General features: G+C 34.1%; 1 protein-coding gene and 1 long non-coding RNA gene across 4 annotated transcripts in view; one reads left to right on the forward strand and one right to left on the reverse strand.

The window, feature by feature from the left end:
• Window positions 1–236: 236 nt before the first annotated feature.
• LOC125767427 (uncharacterized) overlaps window positions 237–18,690 on the reverse strand; it is a 429,126-nt gene continuing 410,672 nt past the window's right edge. The window contains exon 12 of the mRNA XM_049433982.1: window positions 237–1,489. The gene's annotated coding sequence lies outside the window, so the exon portion shown is untranslated. The remainder of the gene's footprint in view (window positions 1,490–18,690) is intronic.
• On the forward strand, window positions 2,438–18,498 carry LOC125767453 (uncharacterized). Of its 3 annotated transcripts, XR_007418781.1 has the most exons (4): window positions 2,438–7,703; window positions 8,225–8,414; window positions 8,937–11,213; window positions 12,253–18,498. It is a non-coding gene; the product is annotated as an uncharacterized LOC125767453 (long non-coding RNA). The 3 variants fall into 3 exon arrangements; XR_007418780.1 differs by lacking the exon at window positions 2,438–7,703 and having other exon boundaries at window positions 7,714–8,414; XR_007418782.1 differs by lacking the exon at window positions 2,438–7,703 and having other exon boundaries at window positions 7,714–8,414; window positions 9,458–11,213.

The following is an 18,690-nucleotide window of genomic DNA, read 5'->3' on the forward strand; positions in this document are numbered from 1 at the left end:
GACGGTACCAGATTTTCAAATTTTGGAGCGTATTTTTTCACTTTGGTTTTTAAAATTTTTTCGGTTCGTGTGCTCACTTTTTTTTTTGCTTTTTTTTTTTTTTGGTTTTTCACCGCCGCACCCCCTCCTGCACCTGTTTGAGGCCCCTAGACCCATTTTTTCACCTGTTTGAGGCCCCTAGACCCCTCATTAACGATGTGAATACGAAAATTGAAGAAATATTTCATGAAATATTTCATGAAATATTTCATTTTTTGTGAAATTTTTCATTTTTGAAATATTTCATGAAAAGTTTCATTTTTTCTCTGACATTTTTACTTTTTGAAATATTTCATGAAATATTTCAAAATGTTCGTTATTTGCGATTTACTTGAGATCCTGAAGAGATAGACAAACACAATGTTCGTATGACTTGTGAAGAATTTATTACTGCATCTTCGCATATTTTTTACATACTTGTCCGATCATTAGTACTAAAGTTATGACCAAAAAATGGAAATGAAATATTTCAAAATTTTCTTTATTTGCCATTTACTTGAGATCCTTAAAAGATAGACAAACGCAATGTTCGTATGATATGTGTATAATTTATTACTGCATCTTTGCATATTTTTTACATACTTGTCCGATCATTAGTACTAAAGTTATGACCAAAAAACGGAAATGAAATATTTCATTCCGTGTTTTGACCGATTTCTAGTCGAGCTACGGCTTTGGGATGTTGGGCGGAAATGTGCGGATCAACGTCCTTCACCTAGTCCCTCCTCCAGCCGCACCGATTTTCACACCGTGAGGGCACACCAGCCTGAAAAGCGCTTTAGGAGGTATCAACTTTTCCGACCAAACACCATCGTGTGACCTTTCAATCGACGCGTCTCGTTTACAGCTCAAATCGGTCAGAGCCAACGGAAGCTCCAACCGCTTACAAAAGGGAGCAAAGCTGATCGAATACGGCAGCAGCAACAACAACAGCAGCGGCAACAGCACCAGCCGTAGCAGCAGCATGTGACCCTTCCTGTGTCACAGCCGGTGAGCGCAGCTACGGGTCATTCGAGGCCGGAAACTACTGTTCGCAGACGACGCAACTGCGGGCGGAAGCGTAGTCGTGATCTTGTAGAAGTTCAGCCTGCGGCAGGGCAGTCCTACGTCGATGTCGTGCGAGCTCTGCGGAAAAGTCCGGATTTCACATACAATCCGAACCACATGGAGATCCCTACGCTGATGCCAAATGAAACTGATCGAAAGCGGCAGCAGCAACAACAACAGCAGCGGCAACAGCACCAGCCGCAACAGCAGCTTTGACCCTTCGGGTGTCACAGCCGGTGAGGGCAGCTACGGGTCATCCGAGGCCGGAAACTACGTTCCGGCGTCCGACTGTTAGTCGAGATGTCAGTCGTATAGTTCTTCGAGGAGTAGTCTGGACCATCAGCCATGGAGCGCTGCTTCCGGTGTATGGAGTTTGGAGACCGATCATCACGGTGCAGGGAACCTGAGAAGTAGAGAGAATGGTTTGTAATATTAATGGATGTTCATTTAGGGATCTTATTGTAACGTGCGACAAGGTAACGAAATGTACGTTAAAAATCCCCATTTACGCCGTCGCGGGAAAATGTATTAAGGGTGGGTAATGGGAAGTAATTATTTTTTAATAAAGAACTCTTCGGAATCTTAAGAAAAAGGTGAATTTTACCTTCTCCGTGGTTTTTTCTTGTTATCGAGGAATCGTTTCTAGAGGTTTTCACCGGCCGCTTGCACCAAAATCGAACGGTAGTTAAGGTTACCTCTTTGTGGGATGCTCTCTTGTTATTTCGAATGATGAAAGTTACTGATTGCTGCAGCAAAATTATCAGAAATAGACCAGTTTAATCATTCGAAATAAAAAGAGATCAACTAGTAAATAAATAAAGGAAATATACTTTACGAGCTTTTTAGATTTCTCAGAAATCTATTTCAATTAGTTGAAACTGTACTGCTATTCCAGGTACGCCTAATAATACACAGGAACAGGAAAATTTTTCTCAACAATATAGGATGTTATGAGTTATCTTTTAGGAAAACATTAACATGAGAAGAAATCAGCCTTTATGAAGAATAATGAGGCATTGATGATTAGTAACAATGGTTTCAGAAGAACAATCATGATGCCAATGTAATTGTGTCAATAGCAATTTGTTCTGAGATGATTGGAATTAATTTCAACGGCTCGTGTAAGGTTGGAAATGGTCCCAGGCAAGGACATGGAATATATATTTATCTTTGAATTTTCCCCATTTCTGGTGCGGCTCAATGGTCGAGAACAATTATTTTTCGACGTACAACAACGTAACGAAACCAGCGAGCCAGCAAACAATTCGCAGTAACATCACACCAAACATTCGACACTGTGCGACACGACATCGTATTTTCAGTTTTTTCTACTGAGTTACGTGGGCAGAAAGCATATTTTCGATCGAAATTGAAAAATAATAACCACAGACAGCTTTATCAGTGTTCAAATAATGCTCCAGTCATTGGTTGGACATATTCGGAAGGTGGAGAAGACAACAGCATTATTTGGCCACGATATATACCATCTGTTCGCGTGAGGTGGGAAAAGTCCAGCTTTCGAACCGGTATCACGCGAGCTACATTTTTATTACTTTTTCATTAGCGTAATCATCATCGATAGCCTTGGTCATGCATCCGAACAGGAGAAGCCGCTTTTTTATGGGCTCGTTGTTGAACCATCCAGCTCGTCTTGACCTTTCTCTATCTCTCTCTCTCTACCTACGTCTCTATCTCTTTCTTTATCTCACTGTTTCTCTTTCTTTCTTTTTTGTAATAGACTTGGTTGCACCCTCTAAACCATGGATCTACTACCGTTCGACCGATTTCGAAAGGACAGAAGAATGGTTTTAATGGGAAATAAATCTGTTCATTAAAAATTAGCAATTATTACTCTTCCTTCTCTCTAACCTTTCTCAATCGGCTCGGTATAAAGTTGAAAACTGTCTGCGAACCTGCGGACCGGAAGCATGTGATTCATATTCGCTTAAGATGCCGCGAAAGAATGTTGATATTAAGTATTCGTTCGTTGCCTCGTCGTCACTCTCTAATTGTAGAACATAACTTAAGAATACTATACATGATGTGTACCTAGCATCAAATTAGAGTTTAATCAATGTAATCGAAAAAGGACGCGATAAACAAATATATAAGCTTAAATAATATCAATTATTGTTTAAGCAACATTTTTCGATTGAAGCTTTAATAGTAACATTTTGAAAATGCATACATGTATCAATAAAGTTTTATTGTATTATTAATACAATACTGAATCACAAATTCCTGTTAGCATAAATATAATCTGTGATTAGCATAAGCGAAAATGAGGGAAGACACATAATTCTATAATGATTTATCATCAGTGCTTTAATATGTAACCTGATCCGGAAGTATAGCGATAACGATATCGAGGAAGAAGAAAAAAAACTCAACATACCAAAAACACATATTCGACTGCGGCAAATTGATTAATTCTTCAATATATCACGCATATCATCAGGAGAGATAATAGATTCACATATTCCCATCAGGAGGGAAAAAAGCCCACACAGACCAACGCACCTGTGGCCTCCAAAAGTGATAGTCCGACATGATAAATCTATTTCCATCCACTTTGGATTCATGCGCATTTCAGCTACGATCACTACGCTACAACGAAAAGCTTTGCGTGTTTGTCTTCGTTTTATGTTACCAACAGCTTTCTTCATGAATGGTGAGTACACACCAAAAATTTCTCAAAAACAAGGCAATAATAGAGGAATACTGCAAAGAACATCTCAACCAACAAACTCAATCAGTTTGTAACTGTCAGTTCCTAGTGACAGCTTCCTGCCAGCGAGAAAGACAAGAACTCGGGAACGATTTTTTTCATCACTTAGTCAGCAATATTTTGCACCTGATGTGAATAAAAAGAAATCACCCATTTATAGTTTAAACATGTCTACGAAATAAAAAAAAAATACGAAAAAACGTGGAAACCCATTCCTTCATTTTTGCCCGGAATAAGTACGGAAAATCATTGAGCATAAGTCATAAACTAGAAGGAAACCCTTCCTGTGTAAGAAAAATGAAGAATCACTATTGAAAAGTCATGCAAAAAACATGCGATTTTCCATGCCGCATGAGAAGTGATGAGAATAGTACAAACAGGACACTCCTAGATAGCTGCAATATTTGTGGGTACAAATATTGCACAGTCACAGTCAAAGGGTGGCTCTTGTTGGCATGTAGAACAAAAATGACTTGTAAGTTCGTCCTTTTTTTAATGATGGTTTGATAGGAGGAACCAAAGAAAAAGGTTTGTCATTTGATAACGATTTGTGTCTTACCAGAAATTCTTGGAAGTTGATGTTCTTCTTCTGGTAAGAATATTTCTTTTCATGATTGAAGATTTAGAATTCCTTCAGGATATTGTCATGTTGTTAACAAGCGGTTCTGTTGATTGCTTCATACATTGCTTTATGTCTAGATTCAACTATTCTTGAAAAGGAAACTGAATTTAGGAAATACTTAATCAGTTGTTAAATTTAACAAAATCAATAAAAGCCAATCATACATAAACATTACAAACTAACCCAAAGCAAATTTCATCCTAAATAAACAAATTTCAACGCGACTTAGAAAAGTGATTGCAAAATTGAGCCAACACATAGAACATGTACATCAAATGCAGTATTAAGAAGTCATGAATTTAAATTGCCCAACTTGCCATGCATAATGAGGTGGTTCAATTGAATAATTTACATCTTGATCCGCTTTTTTCAATAAGCCCTTAAAATTGGTTAAGAGAAGAATCTTAATATATAGACGTTCTTAAAGTATGCATATGCAAGTATATTGAACAGGTTGAGGTATATCCCAGTGTTTTTTGATAATCTTACGATATTTGAAAAACGTAGGTACGTGAAGGAGTGTTTTAATAACGTATGAGAAGTAATGGTGTGTTTATTCGTATTTATTCGTTATTTGGAAAATAAGGCCAGCTTATTTTATAGTTAACTAACCTTATAGTTGTAAAGTTAGATAAAAAAGCAGATGAATTGCCTCAATTATTCTTGGCACGGTTATCCTAGAAACAATTATATTATCATACGTATCCGAAAGAGAGCCAGAATTAGTTGAGCAGAAGAAAAGAAATATTTTTGTATAAAAATAATCTACCCCAAGTAGAACAAAAATAATACTCAAATAAACAATGCTATATTTCTGACAAAAATGTTATTGAAGAATGTTGGGATAGAAGGTTAAGAATGCGTCAAACCATAAAAAATTGTAATGGAATGTCAACAGAATGGATGGAAAAGGCAAAGGATACAAAAAAATTTAACAAACCTATATATGAACGAGCGAAACCGAAACGAGGTAGAATGGATGAATGCGAAACACAGTAGAGGGTGAAAATCAAAAGTGGGCTCGTGATTCAAATGATTCGTCGAAGGTTGGAAAAAATGGCAGTACGATGAGCTGAATTAAGAAACTAAATCAAATTTAGAAGTTTATGAAGGCGAGCCCAGCAGCACAACGAAATAGAGCAGAAAAAGCAAAAGATTTTACTTCACAATAGTATTCCTTTCCATCAGTTACGCGATTACTTCACGACTTTTACATGAAAGCCTCCCGTTCTCTATTGGTGTGTTGAAGTAATACCGAAGAAGGGCGTTTTATTATCACATTTTGGTTAGAAATCAATCGAAACGATTTCAATATTCAATCAAAACAGTGGTTTTAGAAGAACTTTTACAATTTCCCAAAACCTCAACCACAATCAGAATGACGATGCATCAATATTGAAAAACTAACTGATTTTTAGAAACGAAATCCCAAGCGGTTCAATTTAAATCCCCATGCACGTCCTTCTATTGTTTGAGTTTGTATGAATGGAATGTAGATTCCAGAAGGATGCACGAACTTGGGCTTAGATCCGGGAAACCAAAACTGACGCCGGAAACATCGAACCGTATCGTTAACAAAGCAACATTTGCACCCCCTCGGAATGTGGGCCATTTTGGAGGACCTTCAATCAACAAATCAACCAATTCAAAATGAGTGAAACTAGTGAAGCGTAACGAGACCGTTACTCCTTCCAACAAGCGATTGAAAAGGATCACTCTTGCCAACAAGAAAAACCGCTTTTACAGGGTTGAAGTGAGAGAAGACGGTGAGTGGAGTTTTGGAGCATCACTTCGAGGGACAAGTTGGATGTGCTTTTGCTTGTTGCGTTGTTAATTAAAGTTTATTCAGATGTTTCTTTCCGTTTGCTCTGTATTTTTTGCTGTTGTCAATCTAAACCATTTGCTGTGTTGTTTTGTGTTTGTCTGCACGAGTGTGGCCGTGGGGATTCGTAACCAACTAAGGGTAACTGTGGAATCTGGGATAGCATTGATGCTTTTTGGGAGTGTTAAAATTTTGTTCAACGAATTGTTTAAGTTGAAATCCATTCGCATAAATTTTACGCTACTCTGATAAGGGTTGCTCTCTGAGAGTTTTCTAGGAGTGAGGATTCAATGAACATGACATTGATTGGACCATTAGCTTACCGAGTACCGAGCTGATTAAATGAAAGAATGGATAATAAGTTTGATATCTTAATTAAGTAAAACTTGTTGATTGATAAAACTAAACATTGATTGTGTTACGTAAGGCCAAGTGAAGATTTTGGGATTTTGCTTTTGAATTGCTAAGGACGGAAAGAAACATCCGAATAAACTTTAATTATCAACGCAACAAGCAAAAGCACATCCAACTTAATCCATGAATTGATGTTTGACATTACATTTATTTCTCCAAACACAAACAAAACTATTCAACTGTTAACATATTTCAATAGTTCAAGTTATCTCTATTTGAAATAGAGATGTGCAAAGTGAGTAAGAGTAAGATAGTGAGTTGAAACGTTGTATTGAACGAGTTTCGTTCACTCACCACGATGAGTTTTAGTGACTCTTTTTTCACTTACTCACTCATGAGTGTAAGTATGAAGCCGTGGTGAGTCGAGTTGCAAAAAGAGTAAATACGTGAGTTGAAACGAAAATGTGCGAGTGAGTTGAAACGAAAATGAGTTGAAACGAAACGTTTGATACACATGAGTTTAGACGGAATACATGTGTACAATACCCAAACTAGCCAAATAAATATACTTCTCGCTCTGCCTAACTATCAAACCTGCATAAGCGAACAAGCGGGATAGTGTGATCGGGAAGGATATTAAACGGGATCCGTCTCTGCTTAAGAGATTAGCAAATTTTTAGAATTTTTATTAATATTTTTTTTTATTTTTTTATTTAAAGCATTATTTGAGTAAAAAACACTTATTTCAACCAATTCGCATTAAATTAAATCAATGTATAAAATTTTGATAAATAAATCAAAAAAAACGTAAGGCTTTTTTGAAATTTTGAACTCGAAAATTTCGAGTGGAACATTTTTTTGAATTTTTTTTCTGATTTTTTATTCTTTTTTTAATTTAAAGCACTATTTAAGTGAAAAGAAAATATATCGCATTTAAAATTTTTGCTACATTGCTCAAAAATGAGGAAAATTTTACATTTTCTCAAACAGGGTAAGGAACTTGGTTCCTCGAATAACTTCTGGCACAGACATCTAAGGGCATGGCTCTCCAAGAAGAAAATGTAGCCATTGGTGCCATCTATCGACCACAGGTTAAAGATTGGCGATCCGGTGGATACCGACCGAGTTATAGGCAAAACTTGGTGCAAAAATGAGGAAAATTTTCATTTTTTTTTTAATTTTTTGATTTTTTTTATTATTTTTCACTTTTTTTTTATTTCAAGCATTATTAGAGTGAAAAGAAACTCATTGCAACCCATTGGCATTAAAATAAAACAATTTAATTTTTTTTGCAAAATTTCCCAAAAAAATCGTAAGCGGTAAGCCTTATAAAATTTTCGAGTGGAAATTTTTTTTGAAATTTTTTTCTGATTTTTTATTCTTTTTTTAATTTAACGCACTATTTAAGTGAAAAGAAACTTATTGCAACAAATTCCCATCAAAATATATCGCATTTAAAATTTTTGCTACATTGCTCAAAAATGAGGAAAATTTTACATTTTCTCAAACAGGGTAAGGAACTTGGTTCCTCGAATAACTTCTGGCACAGACATCTAAGGGCATGGCTGTCCAAGAAGAAAATGTAGCCATTGGTGCCGTCTATCGACCACAGGTTAAAGATTGGCGATCCGTTGGATACCGACCGAGTTATAGGCAAAACTTGGTGCAAAAATGAGGAAAGTTTTACATTTTCTCAAACAGGGTAAGGAACTTGGTTCCTCGAATAACTTCTGGCACAGACATCTGAGGGCATGGCTGTCCAAGAAGAAAATGTAGCCATTGGTGCCATCTATCGACCACAGGTTAAAGATTGGCGATCCGGTGGATACCGACCGAGTTATAGGCAAAACTTGGTGCAAAAATGAGGAAAATTTTCATTTTTTTTTTAATTTTTTGATTTATTTATTATTTTTCACTCTTTTTTTTTATTTCAAGCATTATTAAAGTGAAAAGAAACTCATTGCAACCCATTGGCATTAAAATAAAACAATTTAATTTTTTTTGCAAAATTTCCCAAAAAAATCGTAAGGGGTAAGCCTTATGAAATTTTCGAGTGGAAATTTTTTTTGAAATTTTTTTCTGATTTTTTATTCTTTTTTTAATTTAAAGCACTATTTAAGTGAAAAGAAACTTATTGCAACAAATTCCCATCAAAATATATCACATTTAAAATTTTTGCTACATTGCTCAAAAATGAGGAAAATTTTACATTTTCTCAAACAGGGTAAGGAACTTGGTTCCTCGAATAACTTCTGGCACAGACATCTAAGGGCATGGCTGTCCAAGAAGAAAATGTAGCCATTGGTGCCGTCTATCGACCACAGGTTAAAGATTGGCGATCCGTTGGATACCGACCGAGTTATAGGCAAAACTTGGTGCAAAAATGAGGAAAATTTTCATTTTTTTTTTAATTTTTTGATTTATTTATTATTTTTCACTCTTTTTTTTATTTCAAGCATTATTAGAGTGAAAAGAAACTCATTGCAACCCATTGGCATTAAAATAAAACAATTTAATTTTTTTTGCAAAATTTCCCAAAAAAATCGTAAGGGGTAAGCCTTATGAAATTTTCGAGTGGAATTTTTTTTTGAAATTTTTTTCTGATTTTTTATCCTTTTTTTAATTTAAAGCACTATTTAAGTGAAAAGAAACTTATTGCAACAAATTCCCATCAAAATATATCACATTTAAAATTTTTGCTACATTGCTCAAAAATGAGGAAAATTTTACATTTTCTCAAACAGGGTAAGGAACTTGGTTCCTCGAATAACTTCTGGCACAGACATCTAAGGGCATGGCTGTCCAAGAAGAAAATGTAGCCATTGGTGCCGTCTATCGACCACAGGTTAAAGATTGGCGATCCGTTGGATACCGACCGAGTTATAGGCAAAACTTGGTGCAAAAATAAGGAATATTTTACATTTTCTCAAACAGGGTAAGGAACTTGGTTCCTCGAATAACTTCTGGCACAGACATCTGAGGGCATGGCTGTACAAGAAGAAAATGTAGCCATTGGTGCCATCTATCGACCACAGGTTAAAGATTGGCGATCCGGTGGATACCGACCGAGTTATAGGCAAAACTTGGTGCAAAAATGAGGAAAATTTTCATTTTTTTTTTAATTTTTTGATTTATTTATTATTTTTCAATCTTTTTTTTATTTCAAGCATTATTAGAGTGAAAAGAAACTCATTGCAACCCATTGGCATTAAAATAAAACAATTTAATTTTTTTTTCAAAATTTCCCAAAAAAATCGTAAGGGGAAAGCCTTATGAAATTTTCGAGTGGAAATTTTTTTTGAAATTTTTTTCTGATTTTTTATTCTTTTTTTAATTTAAAGCACTATTTAAGTGAAAAGAAACTTATTGCAACAAATTCCCATCAAAATATATCACATTTAAAATTTTTGCTACATTGCTCAAAAATGAGGAAAATTTTACATTTTCTCAAACAGGGTAAGGAACTTGGTTCCTCGAATAACTTCTGGCACAGACATCTAAGGGCATGGCTGTCCAAGAAGAAAATGTAGCCATTGGTGCCATCTATCGACCACAGGTTAAAGATTGGCGATCCGTTGGATACCGACCGAGTTATAGGCAAAATTTGGTGCAAAAATGAGGAAAATTTTCATTTTTTTTGAATTCTTTGATTTATTTATTATTTTTCACTCTTTTTTTTATTTCAAGCATTATTAGAGTGAAAAGAAACTCATTGCAACCCATTGGCATTAAAATAAAACAATTTAATTTTTTTTGCAAAATTTCCCAAAAAAATCGTAAGGGGTAAGCCTTATGAAATTTTCGAGTGGAAATTTTTTTTGAAATTTTTTTCTGATTTTTTATTCTTTTTTTAATTTAAAGCACTATTTAAGTGAAAAGAAACTTATTGCAACAAATTCCCATCAAAATATATCACATTTAAAATTTTTGCTACATTGCTCAAAAATGAGGAAAATTTTACATTTTCTCAAACAGGGTAAGGAACTTGGTTCCTCGAATAACTTCTGGCACAGACATCTAAGGGCATGGCTGTCCAAGAAGAAAATGTAGCCATTGGTGCCGTCTATCGACCACAGGTTAAAGATTGGCGATCCGTTGGATACCGACCGAGTTATAGGCAAAACTTGGTGCAAAAATGAGGAAAATTTTCATTTTTTTTTTTTAATTTTTTGATTTATTTATTATTTTTCACTCTTTTTTTTTTATTTCAAGCATTATTAGAGTGAAAAGAAACTCATTGCAACCCATTGGCATTAAAATAAAACAATTTAATTTTTTTTGCAAAATTTCCCAAAAAAATCGTAAGGGGTAAGCCTTATGAAATTTTCGAGTGGAAATTTTTTGTGAAATTTTTTTCTGATTTTTTATTCTTTTTTTAATTTAAAGCACTATTTAAGTGAAAAGAAACTTATTGCAACAAATTCCCATCAAAATATATCACATTTAAAATTTTTGCTACATTGCTCAAAAATGAGGAAAATTTTACATTTTCTCAAACAGGGTAAGGAACTTGGTTCCTCGAATAACTTCTGGCACAGACATCTAAGGGCATGGCTGTCCAAGAAGAAAATGTAGCCATTGGTGCCATCTATCGACCACAGGTTAAAGATTGGCGATCCGTTGGATACCGACCGAGTTATAGGCAAAATTTGGTGCAAAAATGAGGAAAATTTTCATTTTTTTTGAATTCTTTGATTTATTTATTATTTTTCACTCTTTTTTTTATTTCAAGCATTATTAGAGTGAAAAGAAACTCATTGCAACCCATTGGCATTAAAATAAAACAATTTAATTTTTTTTGCAAAATTTCCCAAAAAAATCGTAAGGGGTAAGCCTTATGAAATTTTCGAGTGGAAAATTTTTGTGAATTTTTTTTCTGATTTTTTATTCTTTTTTTAATTTAAAGCACTATTTAAGTGAAAAGAAACATATTGCAACAAATTCCCATCAAAATAAATCACATTTCAAATTTTTGCTACATTGCTCAAAAATGAGGAAAATTTTACATTTTCTCAAACAGGGTAAGGAGCTTGGTTCCTCGAATAACTTCTGGCACAGACATCGAGGGCATGGCTGTCCAAGAAGAAAATGTAGCCATTCGTGCCATCTATCGACCACAGGTTAAAGATTGGCGATCCGTTGGATACCGACCGAGTTATAGGCAAAACTTGGTGCAAAAATGAGGAAATTTTTTATTTTTTTTGAATTCTTTGATTTTTTTATTATTTTTCACTCTTTTTTTTATTTCAAGCATTATTAGAGTGAAAAGAAACTCATTGCAACCCATTGGCATTAAAATAAAACAATTTAATTTTTTTTGCAAAATTTCCCAAAAAAATCGTAAGGGGTAAGCCTTATGAAATTTTCGAGTGGAAAATTTTTGTGAATTTTTTTTCTGATTTTTTATTCTTTTTTTAATTTAAAGCACTATTTAAGTGAAAAGAAACATATTGCAACAAATTCCCATCAAAATAAATCACATTTAAAATTTTTGCTACATTGCTCAAAAATGAGGAAAATTTTACATTTTCTCAAACAGGGTAAGGAACTTGGTTCCTCGAATAACTTCTGGCACAGACATCTAAGGGCATGGCTGTCCAAGAAGAAAATGTAGTCATTGGTGCCGTCTATCGACCACAGGTTAAAGATTGGCGATCCGTTGGATACCGACCGAGTTATAGGCAAAACTTGGTGCAAAAATGAGGAAAATTTTACATTTTCTCAAACAGGGTAATGAACTTGGTTCCTCGAATAACTTCTGGCACAGACATCTGAGGGCATGGCTGTCCAAGAAGAAAATGTAGCCATTGGTGCCATCTATCGACCACAGGTTAAAGATTGGCGATCCGTTGGATACCGACCGAGTTATAGGCAAAATTTGGTGCAAAAATGAGGAAAATTTTCATTTTTTTTGAATTCTTTGATTTATTTATTATTTTTCACTCTTTTTTTTATTTCAAGCATTATTAGAGTGAAAAGAAACTCATTGCAACCCATTGGCATTAAAATAAAACAATTTAATTTTTTTTGCAAAATTTCCCAAAAAAATCGTAAGGGGTAAGCCTTATGAAATTTTCGAGTGGAAAATTTTTGTGAAATTTTTTTCTGATTTTTTATTCTTTTTTTAATTTAAAGCACTATTTAAGTGAAAAGAAACTTATTGCAACAAATTCCCATCAAAATATATCACATTTAAAATTTTTGCTACATTGCTCAAAAATGAGGAAAATTTTACATTTTCTCAAACAGGGTAAGGAACTTGGTTCCTCGAATAACTTCTGGCACAGACATCTAAGGGCATGGCTGTCCAAGAAGAAAATGTAGCCATTGGTGCCGTCTATCGACCACAGGTTAAAGATTGGCGATCCGTTGGATACCGACCGAGTTATAGGCAAAACTTGGTGCAAAAATGAGGAAAATTTTCATTTTTTTTTAATTTTTTGATTTATTTATTATTTTTCACTCTTTTTTTTATTTCAAGCATTATTAGAGTGAAAAGAAACTCATTGCAACCCATTGGCATTAAAATAAAACAATTTAATTTTTTTTGCAAAATTTCCCAAAAAAATCGTAAGGGGTAAGCCTTATGAAATTTTCGAGTGGAAAATTTTTGTGAAATTTTTTTCTGATTTTTTATTCTTTTTTTAATTTAAAGCACTATTTAAGTGAAAAGAAACTTATTGCAACAAATTCCCATCAAAATAAATCACATTTCAAATTTTTGCTACATTGCTCAAAAATGAGGAAAATTTTACATTTTCTCAAACAGGGTAAGGAACTTGGTTCCTCGAATAACTTCTGGCACAGACATCTAAGGGCATGGCTGTCCAAGAAGAAAATGTAGCCATTGGTGCCGTCTATCGACCACAGGTTAAAGATTGGCGATCCGTTGGATACCGACCGAGTTATAGGCAAAATTTGGTGCAAAAATGAGGAAAATTTTCATTTTTTTTGAATTCTTTGATTTATTTATTATTTTTCACTCTTTTTTTTATTTCAAGCATTATTAGAGTGAAAAGAAACTAATTGCAACCCATTGGCATTAAAATAAAACAATTTAATTTTTTTTGCAAAATTTCCCAAAAAAATCGTAAGGGGTAAGTCTTATGAAATTTTCGAGTGGAAATTTTTTTTGAATTTTTTTTCTGATTTTTTATTCTTTTTTTAATTTAAAGCACTATTTAAGTGAAAAGAAACTTATTGCAACCAATTCCCATCAAAATATATCACATTTAAAATTTTTGCTACATTGCTCAAAAATGAGGAAAATTTTACATTTTCTCAAACAGGGTAAGGAACTTGGTTCCTCGAATAACTTCTGGCACAGACATCTAAGGGCATGGCTGTCCAAGAAGAAAATGTAGCCATTGGTGCCGTCTATCGACCACAGGTTAAAGATTGGCGATCCGTTGGATACCGACCGAGTTATAGGCAAAACTTGGTGCAAAAATGAGGAAAATTTTAATTTTTTTTTAATTTTTTGATTTTTTTTATTATTTTTTACTCTTTTTTTATTTCAAGCAATATTAGAGTGAAAAGAAACTCATTGCAACCCATTGGCATTAAAATAAAACAATTTAATTTTTTTTGCAAAATTTCCCAAAAAAATCGTAAGGGGTAAGCCTTATGAAATTTTCGAGTGGAAATTTTTTTTGAAATTTTTTTCTGATTTTTTATTCTTTTTTTAATTTAAAGCACTATTTAAGTGAAAAGAAACTTATTGCAACAAATTACCATCAAAATATATCGCATTTAAAATTTTTGCTACATTGCTCAAAAATGAGGAAAATTTTACATTTTCTCAAACAGGGTAAGGAACTTGGTTCCTCGAATAACTTCTGGCACAGACATCTAAGGGCATGGCCGTCCAAGAAGAAAATGTAGCATTAAAATATATCAATTTAAAAATTTTTGTTAAATTAAAAAAAAAAAAGCTAAGGCCTTAGGAGATTTGTTTCGAGGTTTTTTATGACTCTATGGTTTTATGAGTCGTTAAGCGAGCTCACTCGTAATAAGGACTCATTAACTCTTAGTTGACTCACTTAAAAGGGTTGTATTCTCATCTTCTATTTGAAACAAAAATGGTTCTCGCACTTTCAACAAACATTTTGCATTCCGTTTAGAACGAGCGCTTTACTATACTATACATTCAGATCAATGTCTATTTTTCATTTTAATTTTTCACACATATGCAAATGCTTTCAATGCACTACTGCAAACATCCTTAAATACAAATCACAACGAAATGGATCGTGCATCACCTCACCACAAAACGGAGGTTGAGCATTAGTTAAGAGTACGATAGCGTCTTCGAAGCGGAACCAATAAATTTTCTCATCTCGAACTCCATTGCTTCACAAAGATCTTGGGCATGTTTCGAAAGGTTTACCTGCTTGAACATGGAACATACTAGTACAGAACCAATTGAAGGTAGAGTTCTTTGGTAGAATTGAGGCATACAGTACTACGATATGTAAGCTTTCTTTCCATTGGTTGGTTAAGAAAAATTGTAACCAATTTTTACCGAGTCAACAACACGTGTGTAAATAAATGTTAACTTTTACATTTGAGGTATACCAATCGGTTGGGAATATGGGGAAGAGATTGTAAGCTTTATTGCCTTGAAGAGCTATTGAGGAAAGGCGGAGATCTTAAAAGCATTGCACTCAAATGCGTTGATTGGTATCATAACATTACCTCATGCGTGCAAAGAGCAATGATATTGAGTATCGATTGTAATTAAACAATATGTTTTGTTTATTAGTTCTAATGAAGAACTTTTTTTCACAAACAAACAAAATACAATCAAAATGTGTTGAGAATATTGAGCGCATAAAACATACTAAACATGTGAGCTGATAATAACATTTCGATATTAATGTATCCTCCTGATACGCATACCATAATTCTCCTCGCTCTAAAAACATCCGGTCTAATCAATCATTTATAGAAAGCGCTTAGCAGGATTGCCAAATGTGTCAACTTATCGATTGTCATAGCAAGGTAGCAAGGAACATCCTTTAAGTATAACACAAATACGGATCATTTATCATTTTCTTTTCTACGCGCGTATGTTTGCTAAATGTTTGCCTTACGAGGTTTACTTTTGGTAAAAAAATAGATGAAGCAAGGCTCATAAAGTTTTTAATCCCACGTTGGATGGGTAGTGATGGCTGGTGGGTGATTAAGGAAGAAATGCTTTTAACGACAGGTTCTGAGTAGTCGGAGCGATATAGCAGCGCATTCAATATTCATATTCAGTGAGGTGCTTATGCGCAAATTGTTTTCCATGTATGTTTTGATTGAAGCACTCAATCATTTTTCTGGTGGATAGTGGGTTGGTTTTTGGAAACTTTTCGAGTACCATTAGTAAAAGATGTATGGTAAGTAACAGTCACGGTCAATATACAAAGGGAATATATTTCCCTTATATTTAAGGTTATGTAGGAGTACATTTAAGCGTGAAATGGTTTCTGGGTGTATTTTTTGTAATCAAAAATTAAAACCCAATTGAATTATTTTTATATCGGGAAATTATGGAGAGAAGGCATTCATCAATACTTATTCATTAATTAATTGTGAATAAAGAGTTTAGTTTTGAATTGTTTGATGAGCTTTAGAAAAAATAGTAAAATCAAAATCATTCTAAATATTTAATAAATTTCGAAGTCATAATTAACCAGGCGCCTCCATCATACACTTGTTAAATGTCTCACAAGGTGAAACCGTGCTAGTAATACATATTTTCAAGACGATAATATCACAATGTTTTGCTCTTTAAAACTATCAAATATAGATCATTCTTTAGCTTACGTTACCCCTGAGGACTCGTAATAAATTGACTTCACTCCTTGTTAGTCGAAGAATAGAAACACAACTATAAATCAGCGGCCACAAGTGGTTTCCCGTATCAGGTTATCCCGTAATTGCACGAATTAGAACGATGGGAACAGAAATACTCAAAGAGAAATCCAGAAAAATTACTTCAATTACCATTTTCGAACCAATTCCTTGAACGGGCGCAACCATACATCGGTTTTCTTGTTTGCTGTTGTTTCTGGTGGCAAAAGTGAAAATAAATAAGAAAATAAAGCAAAAGTGAAATTCATGATACAACAGTTTACTGTTGTAAGATGGTTTGCAAAATAGAAACTGCTGGGAGAGTAAAACACATTTTCGCTTCGCGAAAGATAGGAAGTTAATTTAAAGTTTGACAAACGATTAGGTAGAATGGAGAACTGATGCAAATTGAGTAATAATATAAACACTTTCTAATTATCGCTTCAAGTTAATTTCCTATGTGAATGCATTGTTCAAAAACAAGCCATATAAGGATGCATTTCTACTATTTTGAAAATTTTCAATTAGCGCAGGATGGAAAGATTCCAATATGCATGACTCGATATATTTTTCGACAGCTTTAAACCTTATCCTACAGCTATTCTATTGGGATTTCCCGAATTTGGTCCGTGAGACATGGAAACAGAACTTTTACCAACCGGTCAAAAAACCTGCACTGCAAACCAATGGGTAAGCTGCGAGAGAGACGAACGGAAAAACCGTTTAATTAAATTTTAATTAATTAAAAATTTATCACTTTCTCGTCATCGCTTCCTCTGTGGTGGGTGCTGAAGAGCAGTATGCCATGGAGCATCGAACAAAATGTACGTTCTCACGTACAAAATGTCGATCGTCACGACAAAAAGGTCATGGAGATGACGATCCGTAGTGGTTGGTGCCGGAGCTGAGGTTTTGGAAAATTGTCCTTACGCGAAATGAGAAGTTTTGTTGTCGAAATTTGGAGTGGGATGGCTGTGTGCGGGGGACAAGGTGCCTGTGCTTCCTTGGTGCAGTGAAGCTAAAACTCCGACCGGTGGTAAAAAGATAGATGAGCGAAAGTTGGAATTAGACAATTGAAGCGATGCTTCCGATTACAGAAAACAAAGGCACCCAATGACACACCGAACAGGAGGATAAATCGTTCTAGATTGTGGTAATGTGGTTTATCTGCTTCACTTAACGCTGCCTCGAGATGATTGGAAATGAACAATTTTTGCAGCTGGACGAAGATTTTTCATTTCCGGTCGTAAGCCAATGGCACAGTTATAAAATATTATTTTGCTATTGACAAATTTTCATAAATCTTCTTGCAACCAATCAAATACAATTTGAATCATAAAATTTTCAGAATATTGTTAGAAAATATTGAGTTTCTGCTTTATTTTTTGTGTACTCTATCAAACAAATATACTAAAGTGAGGGTTTTCGTTCACTATCATCTATGTGATCTTATATCAAAATGAGGGAAAATAGTTCCATTCCTGAAGCGTATTGCCAAAGTGTGTTTCTATTTGTCTATATCTTTTGGCAGTAAAATGGATTGCAGATTATTGGTTCGTCTTTCCCAACCCCAATCCGTTTACAAGTTCGTTAGTGTATTTTGCCCATAAAGAAAACCATCAGGGTTTGTCTGTTCACTCAAAATATGCACAAATTTTCCTTCCTTCCTTCCTTGGTAATTATCTTACGCGAGGGCGGATTTGTAGAAGTTTTTACATTAGTGGATACAAGAGTTTCGTATTTCGTTTCATCTACTTTTACACATTGCTTCTCGCCCGGAAGGTAAAAATGCGAAGATTGTCTTGCTGATGGCATTGATGAAATAGGATTAGTGGCGTAAAATGTTTTCCTATCGCTTGGCCTGTAGGAATAAATTCAATGTTTAGGACGCTAAGGAGCGGTTTACCAAAAAAGGTTGATATTAAAGATGTAGGTTTAAATTTAGCGATTCTTATTTCAAAATGTTGGTTGGTTTAGAGAAAATGGTTATGGTTTAGAGAAAATATGTACAAAATACTGTTCGGAACTGTAGTAGTTGTTATAATGTTGAGAAGATTTTTTAAATATCATTGTAATAACTGATATATATATATATATATATATATATATATATATATATATATATATATATATATATATATAAAGAAACTTCTATATATATAAAGTAAAATTATATAAAGAGTCAAACAATTTGAACTCAATGAACATGATTAAATGTTCATTCATTAAACCAACTGC

The sequence above is a fragment of the Anopheles funestus genome, chromosome 3RL (assembly GCF_943734845.2).
Source record: "Anopheles funestus chromosome 3RL, idAnoFuneDA-416_04, whole genome shotgun sequence".
NCBI lineage: Eukaryota > Metazoa > Arthropoda > Insecta > Diptera > Culicidae > Anopheles > Anopheles funestus.